At 35.6% G+C, this 17376-nt stretch overlaps 1 protein-coding gene and 1 long non-coding RNA gene across 7 annotated transcripts in view; both read right to left on the minus strand.

The window, feature by feature from the left end:
• Positions 1-17376, minus strand: part of LOC106929242 (pleckstrin homology domain-containing family A member 5-like) — a 114343-nt gene that overhangs the window by 68573 nt on the left and 28394 nt on the right. The gene's annotated exons all lie outside the window — the stretch shown is intronic.
• Positions 1965-5473, minus strand: LOC148158625 (uncharacterized). Its single transcript, XR_015763012.1, has 2 exons — positions 4080-5473; positions 1965-3389 (listed from the first exon to the last, which is right to left on the minus strand). It is a non-coding gene; the product is annotated as an uncharacterized LOC148158625 (long non-coding RNA).

The raw sequence follows: 17376 nt of genomic DNA on the forward strand, positions 1-17376 counted from the left end.
GTCTTATCCAGCAGCCACTGTACAGCTGACCAAGCATGCAGGAGCTCGGCTTGGGTTGCTAGGTAACGGGACAGTGGCCCTAGAAAGTGACTTAACAATCAGAATGTTTTTGAAATGGTTCATTTTCCAGACACCAAAATACGTTAACTTATTGCCAAAATTGAATGGGTGGTTTTTTTTTAAGCTTGATCTGTTTTTAGAAGCAGTTGAGACCCAAATGTGCAGCAATTTGGCAACTATGACACGTATTAATACTTAATATTATGTATTAATACGTATTGCATAATACATATTAATACATAATATGTATTATGTATTAATTTTACATAACACGTCCGCTTAAAGAAAATCAGGAAAGTGCATGATGGTTGTCATAATAAATATACAGATCAGTTTAGTAAAAGATTTTGCAAGCAGGTATTTTATAAGCTGCCACTTCTGTATTTGGAAAGGAGAGGCATCAAAACCAGCCAGTTTAAGTGCTATTGGTTAATATTTATCCTCTATGCTACAACAACCACACAGCGCTTTGAAGTGCGTAATAGTCTTGAACGTCTTAACCAGTTGTCATGTTCAGTTTGTTAGATACACACCATCAAAAGGATGGAGCTGAAAGGGAAAAAATACATTTAAAACTCAAATAAACTATTATTTATTAAAGAGAAATGAAGTGTTTCTTTTCCGTTGCGGCCTGCACTAGATGTTTCATCTTCATCTTGGCTGACAGGTGCCAAGGATGAAGCTTTCAGACTCATTAACGGCCCACTCAGAGTCCGACAGAGACAGGAAGTACTAAGTGTTCACATGTTTATCCACTCTCAAAGGAGCCATTTCTTACTGCCCACACGCTCTTGTCTTTGGCTCTTTCCACTTCCACCTGCACTCCCACGCTCTCCCCTTTTGTCACCGAGGTGCAAAATATTACCTGCTGCTGCTCTGAGTAGCTGCATGTTCAGCAACTGCAACTCCCAGTAGCTGGAGGCCGATGGGGAGAGAGAGGCATCCAGAGCCAGAGCCGCTTTGCATGCACTCTGCAGGGGCTTCTGCTCCTACTGAGCAGTAGCAAAAGAGAACCACATGCATAAACAGTTCCACTCCCTGCCTGTCCTCAGGGAGCTGGGGCTGAGATGACCAGTCTTATGCACACCAGTGAGCAAGCGCATGGGGGGAGATGGGTGTTTGTGCTCTGGTAATTAGCAGAATGTGTCAAATGGAGTTGGAAAAGCACCAGCTGCCTGAACGGTCACATTCAGACACACCAGACTAATAGGTTCTGCAAAAGAGCAGCGCAAAACGTATTCGTAACCTCTACATGTTTATATACTTTGTCACATTTTAACCACAACAAAGTTTCTAATCACAGACAAACTTCTCAGTTAAAAGAAAGTGATTTCAAGTTAAATCTGCCAGGGTTATGAATGGGTTTGAGATTAAAAGTGTTTTCACTCCCGATAGTCTGGTAGACTTGGTTTGATTTGGGACCAAAACTGAAACATTTCTTACATTTGTTTGTTTTTACAGTGCACTGTATCAAACAACTGCGATGGACTGGCGACTTGTCCAGGTGACCCCGCCTCTCGCCCGGAATGTTAGCTGAAGATAGGCACCAGCACCTCCCGACCCCACTAAGGGACAAGGGTGTAAAAAAAATGGATGGATGGATGGATGGATGGATGGATGGATGGATGGATGGATCAAACCAACCAAGCCCTCGCCTTCGGTGGCGCTGCACCAAGAACAACTGAAGGAAACAACATGAAAACCTCTGAAGAAGACACTTCCTTCTTCATGAAATGTAAACTAAAATGGAATAATGCCAGATTTTATCAGTTGTAGGATTTCTCCTTTGTATTTGTTCAAAAACCACACGCAGTTTTTTGCCTGCTAGTGAAAGGCTGAACGATATGGATAAAAAAACTTTCAAATCAGTCAATATCAATAATTGATTAATTTTTTGTTTTAAATTTCTGAAATACTACCAAAATGGTTGTGTGATCTTTCCTCTTGTATCCACAGTTTTCACTCAACGCTGTTTTTTCTTTTTAAAGCAGTTATGAGGAACACAGAAGAAACAAACCTTAAACTGCTGCTGGGCAAGTTACTCAACTGGATGTTGCTAGGTAACAAAAGAGTGAGTGAGTTTCTAGGTAACCAATGAGTGAGTGGGTTTCGAGGTAACCAAAGAGTGAGAATTGCTAGGTAACCAAAGAGCAAGTGAGTTAGGTAACCAATGAGTGAGTGAGTTGCTAGGTAACCAATGAATGAGTGAGTTTCTAGGTAACCAATGAGTGAGTGAGTTGCTAGGTAACCAATGAGTGAGTGAGTTGCTAGGTAACCAATGAGTGAGTTGCTAGGTAACCAATGAGTGAGTGAGTTGCTAATCCCACCAACTTTGCTTAGCTAGCTGTGAGAAGTTGAGTGGCTAAAGCCTTTCCTCTGCCTACATCTCCCAGAATGCTGTGCGGATCTGAATCAGAGTTCAGTGGATATTCTATATATTGAATATTCTATCAGACATATTATCTATCAGTATTGATCACTATAGCAATATATACTGTTAATGATTTATAGTCCTGCCCTATGTTATGCTAGGCTCTAGCAATCGCAATGTAGTCCTCTTTCAGTTGGACTAAAGCGGATTAAACAAAGCTGGTGTAAACGCACCTACTGAAACTCAAAGGATTTCTTGTTACTAAGAGACAAATATGCTATTCTCTGGGTCAGGGGTCAGCAATGTGCAGCACTTCCACAATGGAAGACATTTAAATAGTGGATATTTAAAAATAACACAGCTTATGTAGCAGACGTTCATCAAGATTAAAAAAGTGATGTACCATTTGCTGCTGTAAACAGGTTTTATTAAGCTTTACTGTGGATAAAAATGGCTCTTTGGATTGTAAAAGTTACAGACTCCAGGAGTAGGCAGAAAAACATCGGGACTGATGCTATCCAGTCTGATTCAAGGATATGAGACCAAGAAACGTCCAAATATTCCTCCATCTGCGTGAAGGAAACAAACCTGATAAGAACTGAGACATCCAACGAAACGACAAGTTTTATCATGTAACATGACGGCAGGGATCAAAGAGAAGAGTTCTGTTACAAACCCAAAAGGACGGGAATCGTTTCCTACACACTACAGGACAAGTAACTTCAAACACACAGTTTTATCTCTCTCTTCGTTCACCTCTTTCAGGGTGAAGGTAGAGTGGAAAAAACAAACGTGTAAATACAGTGAATCAGGCCAGGAGATCAATGAACTCACAACATTTCTCAATCCCAGTGGCCTTGGTGGCATCTCCCCGAAGGTCATTGTGAAAACCGCTTTGCGTTGCTGTTCAGGCTGCTTTGTGAGCCTTGGCAGCACAAAGATTCACAAATTCCACAGGCTGCAAGTCAAAACACCAACAGTGAGTCGCTGTAGCATGAGGCCACGCCCCGCAGCAGCTCAGGTCTGCATGCTGACCACGCTTCATTCCTTAATCAGGTAGATTCAGGGCCTCCTTGTGCAGTTGGTGCTAAAAATAACAGAGCACTTTATGTCTGTCATCACACAGAAACCTGCCAGCTTGGCTTTACAGCACTCAGGCAACTCTAAGGTAATTATTTGGATATGAATAATTTAACGTTCAGCTTCAGGAGTGAAGGTGCTAGTTAATTCAAGACATTACAATTATGTTGAAGTATATAAACTTTGCTCAACTTCTATGGATGTCTGCCACTTTATACATTAATGTTCAACAAACACAAAGGCGGTTAGAAAATGAAAGATTACGGTGGCCTTAAAAACACAAATAAGATGTTTTTACTAAGTGTCCTGCAAGTTTTCTCACACTATAATCTCAAACTGTATTGTGTTTTACTGGGATTTTATGTAATAAAGCACCACAAGATGCTGTATAATTATCAGGCAGAAGGAAAACTAGGGATGCAATCATGTAAAAATGTGGGCCTATATCAATATCTGATTCTTATATTGCTGTTATGGCACCTATGTTGTTATTTAACTTCGCTTTGGACACCTTGAAAAAAAGAAAAAGCAACAACACTGCTGACTTTACTGCTTCAGCTAAACTCACCACAATCATCAAACACCACAGGACCGACTTTCTCCATCTACAACAACAAAAGGCAACAAGAAGGAAAGAAATATCAATTGTTGGCCCAGTTTTATCTATTGGACTGATACAAAATGATTATATTGGCCGATACCGATGTCCCCAAGGGAAATTACTAAAATCATTTACAATTAAAAATCTTTCTTTTATCAATTATTCTGACAATTAATCGGATGAAAATGACTGTCACATTATGCAGATTTTTCATTCAACAAATTATGCATTTTTATACAATATTAGAAATACTTAAAAATATGCAAACAACTTGATTCCTTTTTAAAATAAGAAAAACATTCCTTCCATGAGTGTTTGATTTTTGGCAAAGGATGTATCTGCAGCTAAATAAACACTTTCAATGATGTGAAAAGCTCAGCCTGTTCTGCTGGACTTCACATCAATACTTTTCTGATAAACTGATTATTAATAAGATAACAAAAGATAATTATTAGGATTTTCTTTTTTTTTTTAAACTAAAACCACTTGAGAAGTTCTGAATAGAACACATTTACTGACAAAGTTCTTTTTTATTATCTTAAATCCAAAATGTATTCATATTTTATACATTTTTGGCTTAATTACTTCTCTGAGTGCCTTGTTCTTTCAGCAAATCAAATTGCATTTTGTAAGAGTCTTTACACTCCAGGACGATTAATCGTCTTTTTACTAAAATGTTTTTAAAAAGTGTTTTTTATTCCACTTTACATTATACTACTACATTGTACCATCTCATAAAGTCCAATAAAGAAAGACTGAAGTTTGTAACATGATAAAATGTGTTAAAGCTTAAAGGGTATGAATACTTTTACAACACATTGATAACTTCCAATGAATAACACTGAACCACATTTACATGAAGTCTGAAGCTGCAGCTCTGGAGCAGGACTCTTACTTTGTAGGAGGCTCTGCAGGCAGATTGTGATTCTAGGCAAAGAGGGACTTTCTCAGCAGCAAATCATGACTAGACTGGAGGTTTCTAAGGGGATTGCACATGACTCGACAACACTGCGAGTACCGGATCAGTGGTATTTCAAGCACGATCAGGCAGAGCAAAAACTCAACATTCAGAGGATTAAAACACCAAGCTCAGTTTACACAGCAACAAAGAGGGAACGCAAAAACAAAGACTTTCATACAGAACAGAAAGCTTCAATCATCAAAGGTCCTGCAAAGACTACAATCTACTCTCAGAGGACAAATAGTGTCTGAAAATCTCTTCTTAGGAGAGGAAAAAAAGGATAAACAGTGAAGGAGAAGACGCATTGCAGTGGTAACAGACTCAAAATTACAAAGTGGTTAATGCAACAGAAATGTCAGAACAAGAGCTGCAAAATCACAAAAACTACCAAGTATTTTTGGTCCAGTTTCTAGTGAAAATATCTTCAAGTGCACTTCAAATAAGACAAAACTAATTTACAAGTAACTTTTTAGCAAGAAATAAGAGCTCATTTTAATTGAATAATTCCTAAATATTGATGAAAAATGGATTCACAGGCAGATTGTTTCACTTATAACAGGTGGAAAATGTCTTATTATAAGAGAAATAATCTGCCAGTGAAACTATAACTTTTTAAAATCAATATTAAGGAATTACTTAAAACAGGCTCGTATATTTTGCTAAAAAGTTAATTTTGACTTATTTCAAGTGTGCTTAGATATTTGCACTAGAAACTGGACCAAATATACTTGGCAAGAGTTTGTGTTTTTGCTCAGTGTAAGCAGAAGCATAGAAAGTAAGTAGTTAATTAAGCGCAAAACGTATTTCACTGTCAATTCAGACTGCAATATAGAAACAAATTAATTGTGATTGATTGAATTTATCGTCAGAAACTGATTAATCAACCCAAAAGAAGAGATATGCATCATTTAATGTATTTCTAATATTGTGTCAGAAATCCTGAAAAATCTGGAGAATATTTATAATTTAATTTCTTTTTATCAGATTAAATGATTAATCGGATTAATCGTCAGACTAATCGAAAGAATAATTAATCATTAAATAATCCTTAGTTACAGCCCTACTTATTAAATATTTCACTATATTAAATAAATACATAATTTCTGATCAGCACATCCAGACAGTAAAATCCAGATGTCAAAGTTTTTCTTCCAGGTAAATGCAGAGTAAGAAGTGGGATAAATTTCACTCACCTTGGTTTGCACAGAAAACTCATAAAAATGATGAACACAGTTCAATATGAGCTTAATTCCTGTATCAGCTCTTCCTTTCCAGTGTAATGAGTCACTTGGGAGCACATGGTGCAAAGTCAATGACAACATCAAAGTCCACAACAAAAACAAGTTAAAACATGATGTTTACACAGCAGAGATATAAAATATGACACCCAAAGCCCCAAACCAAATGTAGCTGCAGAAATGATGATTTCTGGAATACAGGAGAGGAGAAAAGGAAAATAAAATGGAGCTTCATCAATTTTTCCGAATGCACAGTTTGACGTTTTTGTATGCTGGTTTATTTTTTTTATTGATTTTCAGAGACAATGCAGTCTCCCAGAAGGAGAAACTCAGACACCAAAATCTTTTTATTGTCCTTTTTGCTGCTTCTTGCAAGCGTGGAGGTGTCCAGTTGCTCTCTTTTCAGATCAGGAATCCAGATAAAACGTACGTTTTTGGTAAAAGCAAAACGAGGATTTGATCCAGCAGAACTGAGCATGCTCAGTAGGCCTGCCAGAGGGAGAGGCTCCCACTTTAGCCTACATTTGACAAACAAATACTGTCTTAGAAAGTTTCTCTGTGAAGGCTCTGTGAACATGTATGTATGACAGACGATGAGTGACTGAAAAGAGCTTCCCAGGAACAAAAATATGACAAATGGCAAGCAGCCCAGTCAATTTATCTAAAATAAAACTCCAGGAACCGACGCACAAATGAAACTGACTCGCTTCCCAAATTAGCAGAGAAATGGAGAGATTTTAACTGGCCACATAATGAAATGTGATGCAGGATCTGTTGAGCTCCAGTTCCTGCTGTCTCCAGTCAGAGATAGCTGCTGACTGCATTTACTCACTTTATGCAACTGATTACAGAGAAGATGACCAACAGAATTGGGTCAGCTGCAGCAGTGAGAGGCCAAGACTGTCGAACAGAAACAGAGGCTCAGAGGGGGATGGAAGTCAATGTAAATATAGGAGGAAGAACCACAATACAACCACAAAATTCATTGTATTTTATTAGTATTTTATGAAATGGACCAATAGAAAGTAGGTTCTCTGAGCTTCCAGACCTAAATAAAATTAATAATCTATGGTAGGACTTGAAAACTGGTGTACAAAGAAGCGCTCTATACAATCTGAATGGGCTGATGATAGCTTATAGAGTTAAAAAGGCTCCAAGTAGAGCTGCAGCTAACTATTCCTTTAGTAATCCATTAATCTATCCATAATTTGGGACAATTAATCGAGTAATCAGAAAATTGGAACATTCTGCAGATTTTTCACTTGAGCCTATTTTGCATAATATTAAAAACCCATAAAAATGCAAATAATTCAATTCATTTTTTTAAATAAGAAAATAAATGTTTTATTGCCTAAAAATAACATGACATTTATTTAGCAAAGGAGGCATCTGTAGCTAAAAAGCACTTTTAACCTCAAAATGAAAAGAGATCATCCGTTTCTGCTTGACATAATAATAATAATTAATAAATCAATAGTTGAACAGCAACGACAAATATGAGGGGGGGGGTTATATAATTTTGACCAGGTGAATCTAAAACTGCCACTTGAAGAGTTCTGGGTAAAACATATTCATAGACAAAATATTTTTTTATTTATCTTAAATACAAAATGTGTATTTTTGGTACATTCTTATAATTACTGGTCTCAGTACGTTATTCTTTCAGAAAACAGCTTTTTTCCCCCTCAGTCTGTATACTCCAGTTAACAATTATTCAATTACTACATTAGTTGACCTTTATTTCAATAACTGATTAATCGTTTCATCTCTATCTCCTAGTATGCACAGCCAACAAGCATACACTAAAAATAGCTGCACCTGTTTTGGCAGTAAAAAAAATATTCTGACTCCAGGAACTTGAATTAAAAACACATGCCAGACTTTTAAGATTTCCAGTTGCAAAATAAAAAGAAGAAGAAAATCATGCATCATTTTCCACTTCACCACTTTGTTTTGGTCAATTACATAAAATCCCAACACAACACATTGACGTTTGTGGTTATAATGAGGCAAAATGTGGAAAACACACACTGTTTTTCTCGTCAACAAATCCTACAGTAATAGGTGGAAATTTCTTCAATAACACCAAACAAGATAACAGAATGTATTCTGAAGGCTTATTCCTCATTATACATGAGAGTTGCTACTGTTAACACCCTTTGTCTCACGTATGCAAAACAAAAACAGCAGCGCAAAACGCCAGTTAGTGATAAAGCTTTCATTAAGCCAGAAGTTCTGAATAAAAACCGGCGTGCAGACAGACAGAGACAGACAAATCAGACGTCATGGTACATTACATGCCGGATCCCGAAAGAATAGATGGGTTGCAGCTTGAACACGTCAACTTGAATGCTGTGTCATCAGCAGTCCTAATCCAAGTCAGCACATACAGAGCACACAGGCGAGCAGGAGCGGACTTGAAAAGCACGCTGATGCAGAATACGATTGCTCCACATTCACAGCGAGTCGTGTGTTCTCCAATTTCCAGTCAACACATCTAAACATGTTACCCATGAGAGTGCAAGAGTGTGTTCAGTAGTTTTCTACTGGGGATGCTGAGTCATATAGTGATAACTTTATGGTTATACTCCATGTCAAATTTGTCTCCCTTTTTTCTAGATATAAAGTTACATTTTAAATCATCTTCATCCTTTTTCTGCAGTTTTTTTGTTTACTTTGTTCTAACTCAGTTCAGTGCAGGCTCTTGAAATTGCATCAGCAAATAATATACTGTAGTACAAGTCATGTTAGCTGTTGTACAAAAGCAAATTCAGATAAGCAGAAGTGCATAAAAGTCTAAAGCAGAAATGATTAATCGGATTAGTCATGATTAATCACTTATCAAAATAATTCAGTAATTGATTATTCGTTAACTGGATTATACAGACTCAAAAAAGCCATTTGCTGGAGAAAAAAACATATTCAGAGCAGAAATTAAGCCAAAACTATACGAAATATGTACACAAGTTGGATTTAAGATAAAAACATCTGTCTGTAAACAACTAACTTAGTGTTATCTTCACCTTGTTCATATGGACTAAACAAATGCTATGCTTAAGTAATTATTTAGGTTTTTGGCATCTTTTAATGCATTTCTAATATTGTACAAAAAGGCTTATATGGTTAAGTAAAAAAATCTGTAGAATATGCCAATTTTTTAAATCCGATTAATCAATTAATCATCAATTACTAAAATATTAATTGGTTGCAGCCCTACAAAAGTATATGTTCTGCTCAGTCAAGGTTATTATATATATATATATATATATATATATATATATATATATATATATATATATTATCCATTTCCTACTCTGGTTTTTGTTCGAGCTCCTTTTCAGAGATGCACAGTTAAGAAAATCTAAAGAAAGAAAGAAAGAAAGAAAGAAAGAAAACTGGATAAGGGAAAGTCCTGAGAACAAAAAGTGCCAAGGTTAACACTTTAATGATTGTCTTTAATAGGTTGTAAAGTAGATGGGGGAAAGAAGCAACCATTTTGGGTAACAGCTCTTTCGCACATTTTAGATGGAAAAACACTGATTGCTATTAAAAACCTTTTGGAAGATGCAAAACAGCGAACAGATTTAGCCTTTTTAACAACAGTCTATGGAGGAAAAAGGAGTGAAAATCAGTCAATCTCAAAGAAAACCTCTGGAGACCTTCGGAAAGCAGCAATAAAATGCCACTTTCAGAGCTTCTAGGGAAGTCTATTAGGTATTACTCAGTAGGATGTTTAAGACATCAATTTTTACCTTCACCAATCCAAACAGACAGGCCATCCGTCAACTTTATGTGCTCTCGTCTTCCTTTTGTAGCCTCACTCTTCAGCTTTCATTACATAAAGTGCTTGGGGAAAATGGCGAAACCTTATCTCATTTTCCTGTTCCACTTCCTGATTTCATATTGATTTGACAAAACCCTGTTAATCCATGGCTGAAACAGGGACAATCAATAGCACTCTAAACAGCAGCGCAGCGTAAAGGCATGGTAAACAAACCGAGGGCAGCCGATGGGCGGGACGGTCATCTGAGGTTGTGACTCTTTCTCATCACAAAGTCAATGCAAGCTATTTACAATAACAATTCCCTCATGCAGTGATTAGAAGATTATTATGTTGCAACTGCCATGCGCTGGACTTCATTTCTGGTATCTAAGGTATGTATTTGACCAGTTGGTTGAATCGATATAAACTAGGAGCCTTTATTAGGAAAACGTGTTGGATTTTGGGGTAAAAAAACACAAAAATATATGATTTGTTTCCACTAAAGTCTGTGATGTGACAGTAAACACCCCCATATATTCCTTACCTTGTTTTTCTCAGGAATTGCAGAGCTAGAGATTATAATTAGAGCAAACAGAGATGTGGAAAAAAATATATTAATGCAAAATATTTATGTAAATATTTATGTAGTTGGACTGAATTACTTTTGTTAAATCTGGTACTTATTACATAGAAAGAACTCTCTAATTATATATGTTGGTAAATGATAAGTAAAAAATTAGGCTTAACAACTAACAACTATTTTAGTTATTAATTAATCTATTGATTATTCTGATTAATCGATTAATCAGATAAAATATTGTCACATTCAGGTTTTTCATTTAAGCCTTTTTATACACAAGACATACATAAAAATGCAAATAGACATTTGCATTTTTCTTTTTTAATAAAGAAAATAAACATTGTATACTCTAAAATAAAATATTATAGCATTCCTTTAGTGAAAGCTTGATCATTTGTAGCAAAGTATGAATCTGGTGCTAAATAAGTTCTTCTAACATCGACATCTTTCTGCTTGACTTAACATCAAGGGCAGAGCTGTTGATTATTTTTGGCTTAACCGGTTAATAATTGGATACGAAAAGGTGATTAATAGCACAAAATGTGACTCAAGTGAAGTTAAAACTATGAACATATTTATTGACAAAGTTTTTTAAAAACCTTAAAAGTACTGTGTTTACATTTCTTCCTAGTTTTGGATTAATTACTTCTCTGAGTGTGTTTATGTTTCAGCAAATTGCATTTTTTTGAGTCTTTTATACTTCAGTTAATGATTAATCGATTACTAAATTAGTTGACAACGATTAATCACGATTAATGTGATTAATCGCTTCAGGCCATTAAAAAATAACAGTAAAACTTAAAGATCTTCTTAAATGTCTGTATTGTTTCCTGTTTTTTACTAGCTTGCCCAAAAAGAGGCGAATTAAAAAGAAAACCACATTCTGATCTGATTTAGGGAGCGTCTCCTCCCAGGTCACCCACTGGTGTTTTTATAGGTGCAGCTGCATTACTGAAAACTTTAGAGAAAAAGCATAATAAGCTATTCCTGTTGGGTTTATCTCAACACACCTCCTCCTGAACAGGCAAGTCCAGCTTTCATATTAACTACAGAAGGAGTGTATTGTTTCCTGGACGTTTAAACAATCTCCGTGACCTTGACAGATTTGAAGTCTGTAGGCTGCAGGTCCCTCTGGTTTACAGTTTACTCTCCAACAGCTGCATGGGATCATGAAGGAAATATCTAAAAACTCAAGCAAATAACTTAAAAAGCAAAGAGAAAGAGAGAAAATAAAACTTAAATGAAAATTCCCATTCATATGTCTGAGCCAAGGGAAGGAGAAATGACACCGAGCTACACAAAACACCAAATAAAAGTGAACAAGATAATTAAATTAAAACACAAGAATGCTTTAAAGTGTTCCTTGTTGAACAACTTTCTTGTTAGAACACCATTAAGCCTCCTACTCCTGGCAGACCAAAGCTTTTTATTTTTTTAGTAATCCATGTTCTTTAAAGCCACTTAGCTGTATTTACTGAAGAAGCAGAGCAGAGAAAAAAGCTTGAAGAGGCAAAAGGAAACAGTAAATGTGTTGTTATAGCGTTTCTTCTCCTTATATTGGTGAAGATCTCAGCAACACACAGAAACTCTTCATGTTGTGGCCAAAATCCAACACTGCCCTCTACTGGCAGCAATAATGTGCTACACTTTCCTGAGGCAGAACATTAAACTATTTGATGGCATAAATTCAATAAAACGAGAGAGAAAAAAGATGTGATTTAAGATTTTAATGCACCTTTTTTGCTGATTTAATTATAGTGGTAGAGAATATTCTAATTAAAAACCTAAAATAAATATTTTCCAACATCAATGTTACAGTTTCAGATGGATACATACAGAGACAGACTGTTCAGAGCCAACATAAAGCTGAAGTTTACAAAACAGGAATACCCAAAAGGTTGTGAAACTTTGGCGCCCTCTGTAGGGTTAAAAATGCAACAATCTTTGCAAAAGTCAAACAGCGTGCATTCTGACATCTGGAGCCAATCTCAAAGTGCTTGTAGGCACACACAATTAACTCCACATGACTGGAGATCTGTGCAATTTCAGAGCATATTCATCACGGCAATAACAAAGAAATATGCTTCTTTAGCGCAGATGTTTCTCTGTTCAAGGCGCATCTTTGTTTGGAGAAGAAGTCTAACAAAGAAACACAACCGTCAAGTGCAAATAGGCCTATTTTTCTGCCAGCTACCAGTTTCTTCTCCTGCACAGATCTACAGCATTGAGTGAATGAATCCAAGTGAGGAAAATATGAAAAGCTTCCAGTGACTTATGGTTGGTTTTAGAAAAATATTAGTTGTTTTTTTTTTTTTTTTTTTGACAGATATGGCTGAAACGATTAATTGGATTAGTCACAATTAATCCATTGTTGAAATAATCGTTGATTAATCATCAACTGGAGTATTCAGATTCAAAGAAAGGCAATTTATTTAAAAAATAAACATATTCAAAGCAACAATTAAGCCAAAACTGTACAAAAAATATGCACATTTTGTATTTCAGATAAAACACGTTGGTTTGTAAATATGTTTTAAAGTGTCAATTTGTTCTCTGATTAATCATTTTTATATGATTAATCGTCAGAATAATTGATAGATTAATCAAACACTAAATAATCATTAGATGCATCACTAATGACCATGTAAGTAGCATATTAATAAAATGCATAGACTCCTAACAAAACCCTTCAGGGTTCTTTTCCTCCTTTGCATAATCACATAAGAGTAATTGTAAAGCTCAAAGAAGCACTGCATGGGATAATTCAGACAAAAAAACAACAAGACAAAGCTTTTAAAAGCTCAATTAGATAACCATCCAGACTAAACCTTGATCAAACAAGAACCCCATGGGTAACTTTCCAAAATAACTTCAATCAAATAAGGAAACCTCAAAATAATGAAGATCAAAGCATCTTTTTATCTCTCCACAGAGATGTGAAACTCATTCTGAAAAAGGCCGAGCTGCAGGAACATAAAACAGCCACAGAGACAATGATTGTTTCTAAACGCCTGACTCAATACTCATTTTATCTGCTCCAGGGTCCAGCAGGGTCACTAAACCTATCATCTTTTGGTGACAAGTGATGAAAACTTTAATTTTACACTTCATACTACTGCTGAACAGAGGTTGGAGTCAGCAGAAGAAGTTTGAAGGAAAATAATATTGCCAACCTATTAAAACCTGGTGAAACATGCAGCAGTTTCTAACACTGCTGGATCTTTATTACTGTTCAAGAAAGTAACAAAACAATTACAGAAAAGAGTCAGTGCCACCATATGGTTATCTGGAGATATGAGGAGAAGCCTCTGAATTACTGCTTGTCATTTTTCAACGTGTATCAAGATAAAGGACTCGCTGCCAAGCTGCCAGCAAGTTAAAGCCGAACAGCTTTAGGACTTTAGGGCTTTCTGTCTCTAAAATCCAGAGCTGTCTATCAAGTCTAGTGTTTCTTTTTTCATCAGTGAGCTGAAGAGCTGGCTCAACCTTTCAACGCATCATGAGGTAGACTTTCTCACTAAACCCTTTTGCTGCTGCTTCTTCTTCTTTTTTGTTAAACAATAAAAGTTTTCTGCATCGACAGGTAGCTCCACTTTAATGTTATGAAGTTAAAAAAGGCCACAAGTCACAGGTCAACATGATGCTTTTCTACAATAATGATAAATTAATTCTTCGACAGCTTAAAAACAAAACATCTCCAGGAATGAGAGTCAGGATCACAGTGAGACATTTATAGATGAGCAATAAAAGCTGGACCAATAATTTGACAAATAATCCCTTCATCTGTGATCAGCAGATAAAATACTAAAAATTGCGTTTTTCATTCTTATTCATTAAATGTACCAGAAATAAAAGCTCCCAACATCATCTATGTGTAAACACAGCAACATTAAGCATGTATTTACATTTTATTTGGTGAATTTTACAGGTTTGTCTTGATTAAAGAAATTTTTTCTCTTTATGACTCAAACATGATTTTCTCTGGGGGCCGGTGCCCCCGCTGGTCCCCCCTTTGGGGACGCCACTGCTCTGAATTAAGGTCAGGCTTTTGGGATGTAAAGAAATGAGTCTACGCTAAATAATTTCAAAATGTTTTCCACATGTAATTACGTGTTAATTGGCTAAATGTAAACAAAATGTATATAAAAATGGGGAAAATAATCTGAACCAGCAGGTCAAACCTAAAAACAAAAGATATATACATTGTAAATTAGGAAAAGCCTAATCGCTTTTACACAGAGGCTGTGAAATTAAAGAAAAATATAATGAATTTAGACCTGAATAATAATCTAAATGCTGTAGAAACATCACATTTACTGTGACAAAAAAGATAAATAAGGGCTCTTTGTTTAAAGCAGCGTTTCAGTTAAAGTTCACAAAAATATCCACCAAAAAACTTAACATTAATTAACCCTTTTACTTTACGGTATATCAGAGGGAGTCTGGGGATGTTGTAATGATTGGTAAAGGTTAAAAAATCCTTTCTGAACTGCTCTTCAGTCTGACCTGAATTCTTCTCATCTGCATCTATATAAAAATGCTGATAAAAAACTGCAGAAAATCTGATCCCATGCGGGAGCAGGGAATAAAAGTTTCCATATACAACCTATATGCAAACAACACATTACTTAAAACACCGTAAAAATGTCTACAGTGTATTTTTATCTCAAACACATTAATGTTCCCTAGAAAATGTGGGAAAAAGGTAAAATTCAACTGAAACCAAAACAGAACATGAAAAGAATTTTAAATGTCTCCCAAAAGAATGGCGAGTGATTTCTAATGCTTTTTAATTAAGCTTAATAATTGATAACTAAGGTAGCACTTGGGATCCACTTCAAGGATTTTTTTTCTAAAGCCCATATTCTATTTTATAGACAAAAGATAAACACTGAATTTAAAAGTAAGGAAAGAGGACGAGACTGCATAAAATATAAGTGTTGGATGAAACAAAACAGAATAGTAAAAAAAGACTCTGCAATGCAAGCTGTGTTAAAAAGCAATGGCATTTCAACACAAGGAGAAAATCTTGAAAGCCAAAGTTACATAATTACACAAAAGCTGTTTGATGCAAAGGTTTGTGCAAACCAACACATGGCAATCAAGCAAACAGACATATAAGCTTAAAAAACCGCTGGCTGTGCTGCAAGTTTTATCTCGACAATCAGTCTGAGTACACAGCACTTCAATATAATTGCATTATTAAAATTATGTTTAAACTGGTGCGGCTTTGAGGTTTACTTTAAAATTGTATATCCTCCTGCAGACAGAGGCTTTATTGTGGCTGTTTGAGTCAAAGGTTACACAAAAAATGAACACAATCGAACATGATCTGGGATCACGAAGAAAAATGAGGAAGTAAAAACACTCCGGTCTGCTAAACGTTTGAAAGGCACCGCGTCCCAACCTTTAAAAATCCACTAAATTATGTCATTATGTACACGGAAAAAGGCCAAAAAGTCAACGTACCAAACAAAGAGCGATTTTATGAGGCAAAATATAAACCAGGATTGTCATCAAGTTGTTTTTATACAAACTGAAACAAGTTTCAAACTTACAGGCTGCATTTTTTAACATTTGTGATAATAATTCATTCTTAACTAATGGCAGCAACTGAGGCAGAGTAGCACACACACACACACGCACGCACGCACGCACGCACGCACCCACACACACACACACCTTCAACTGTCCTGAAACAGTTTTACATTACATATATTAGGGCTGCAGCTAACAATTATTTTAGTAACCGGTTATTCTGACAATTTATCAATTAATCGGATAGAATATTGACACATTCTGCAGTTTCTTTTAATCTAAAACATGCAAATAAACAATAATATTTCTTTTTAATAAATAAAAAACATTTTATGAGCTAAATTGCAATAACACAGCATTCCTTTGGTGAACGCTCAATTATTTGTAGAAAATACTAAGAGCACCATAACTTCTGCTCAATTTTATGCCAAAAATATATGTATATAGTGTGTATATATATATATATATATATATATATATATATATATATATATATATATATATATATATATATATATATTGTTTGGACTGTTGCTTCATTAAAAGTAAAACAGTTTATTTGCACCTTTTGGGGTCATCAATTCTTTTCTATTTTCTCGGTTAAATTTTTACAATTCATGGGCCGAAAAAAACATTTTAAGGACCAGGAATGGCCCTGGGCCACACTTTGGACACCTTGGAGGTAGAACATATTCATAGACAAAGGTTTTATTTCAATCTTAGATGGAAAATTCACATTATTTGTACAGCTTTGACTTAATTACTGCTCTGGTTGTGTTGTTCTTTCAGTAACTGGCATTTTTTTGAGTCTGTATGTACCCAATTAATCACAATTAATCTTTTCAGCTCTAATATATATTATTTTCTCACTTTGTCAAAATAATATGCATATTTATAACATTAAAACACTATTTAACAAAGGAGCTGGGATGCTTTTATTAGAAAATATACTGCATAGCTTGTGCTACCAAGTTTCCTCACCTCCTAAAATGTTGATTTTCATTTCAAAAGGTTCCAAAGTTTTGCATTTTGGCTAAAAGTCCCATTTCATTCAGTCTAACAATGCTCTCCAGAGCTACGATGGCAGATATCTGGTTCATGAAAGGACTATATGAGCCAATCAGAGCCACTGTGGACCTGACTGGAGCAGCAGCTGTTTACTGCAACCAACACAAACAACAGAA

Source organism: Poecilia mexicana, unplaced genomic scaffold (genome assembly GCF_051168715.1).
Source record: "Poecilia mexicana isolate PSO_F unplaced genomic scaffold, ASM5116871v1 scaffold_6, whole genome shotgun sequence".
In the NCBI taxonomy this organism is placed as follows: Eukaryota; Metazoa; Chordata; class Actinopteri; order Cyprinodontiformes; family Poeciliidae; genus Poecilia; species Poecilia mexicana.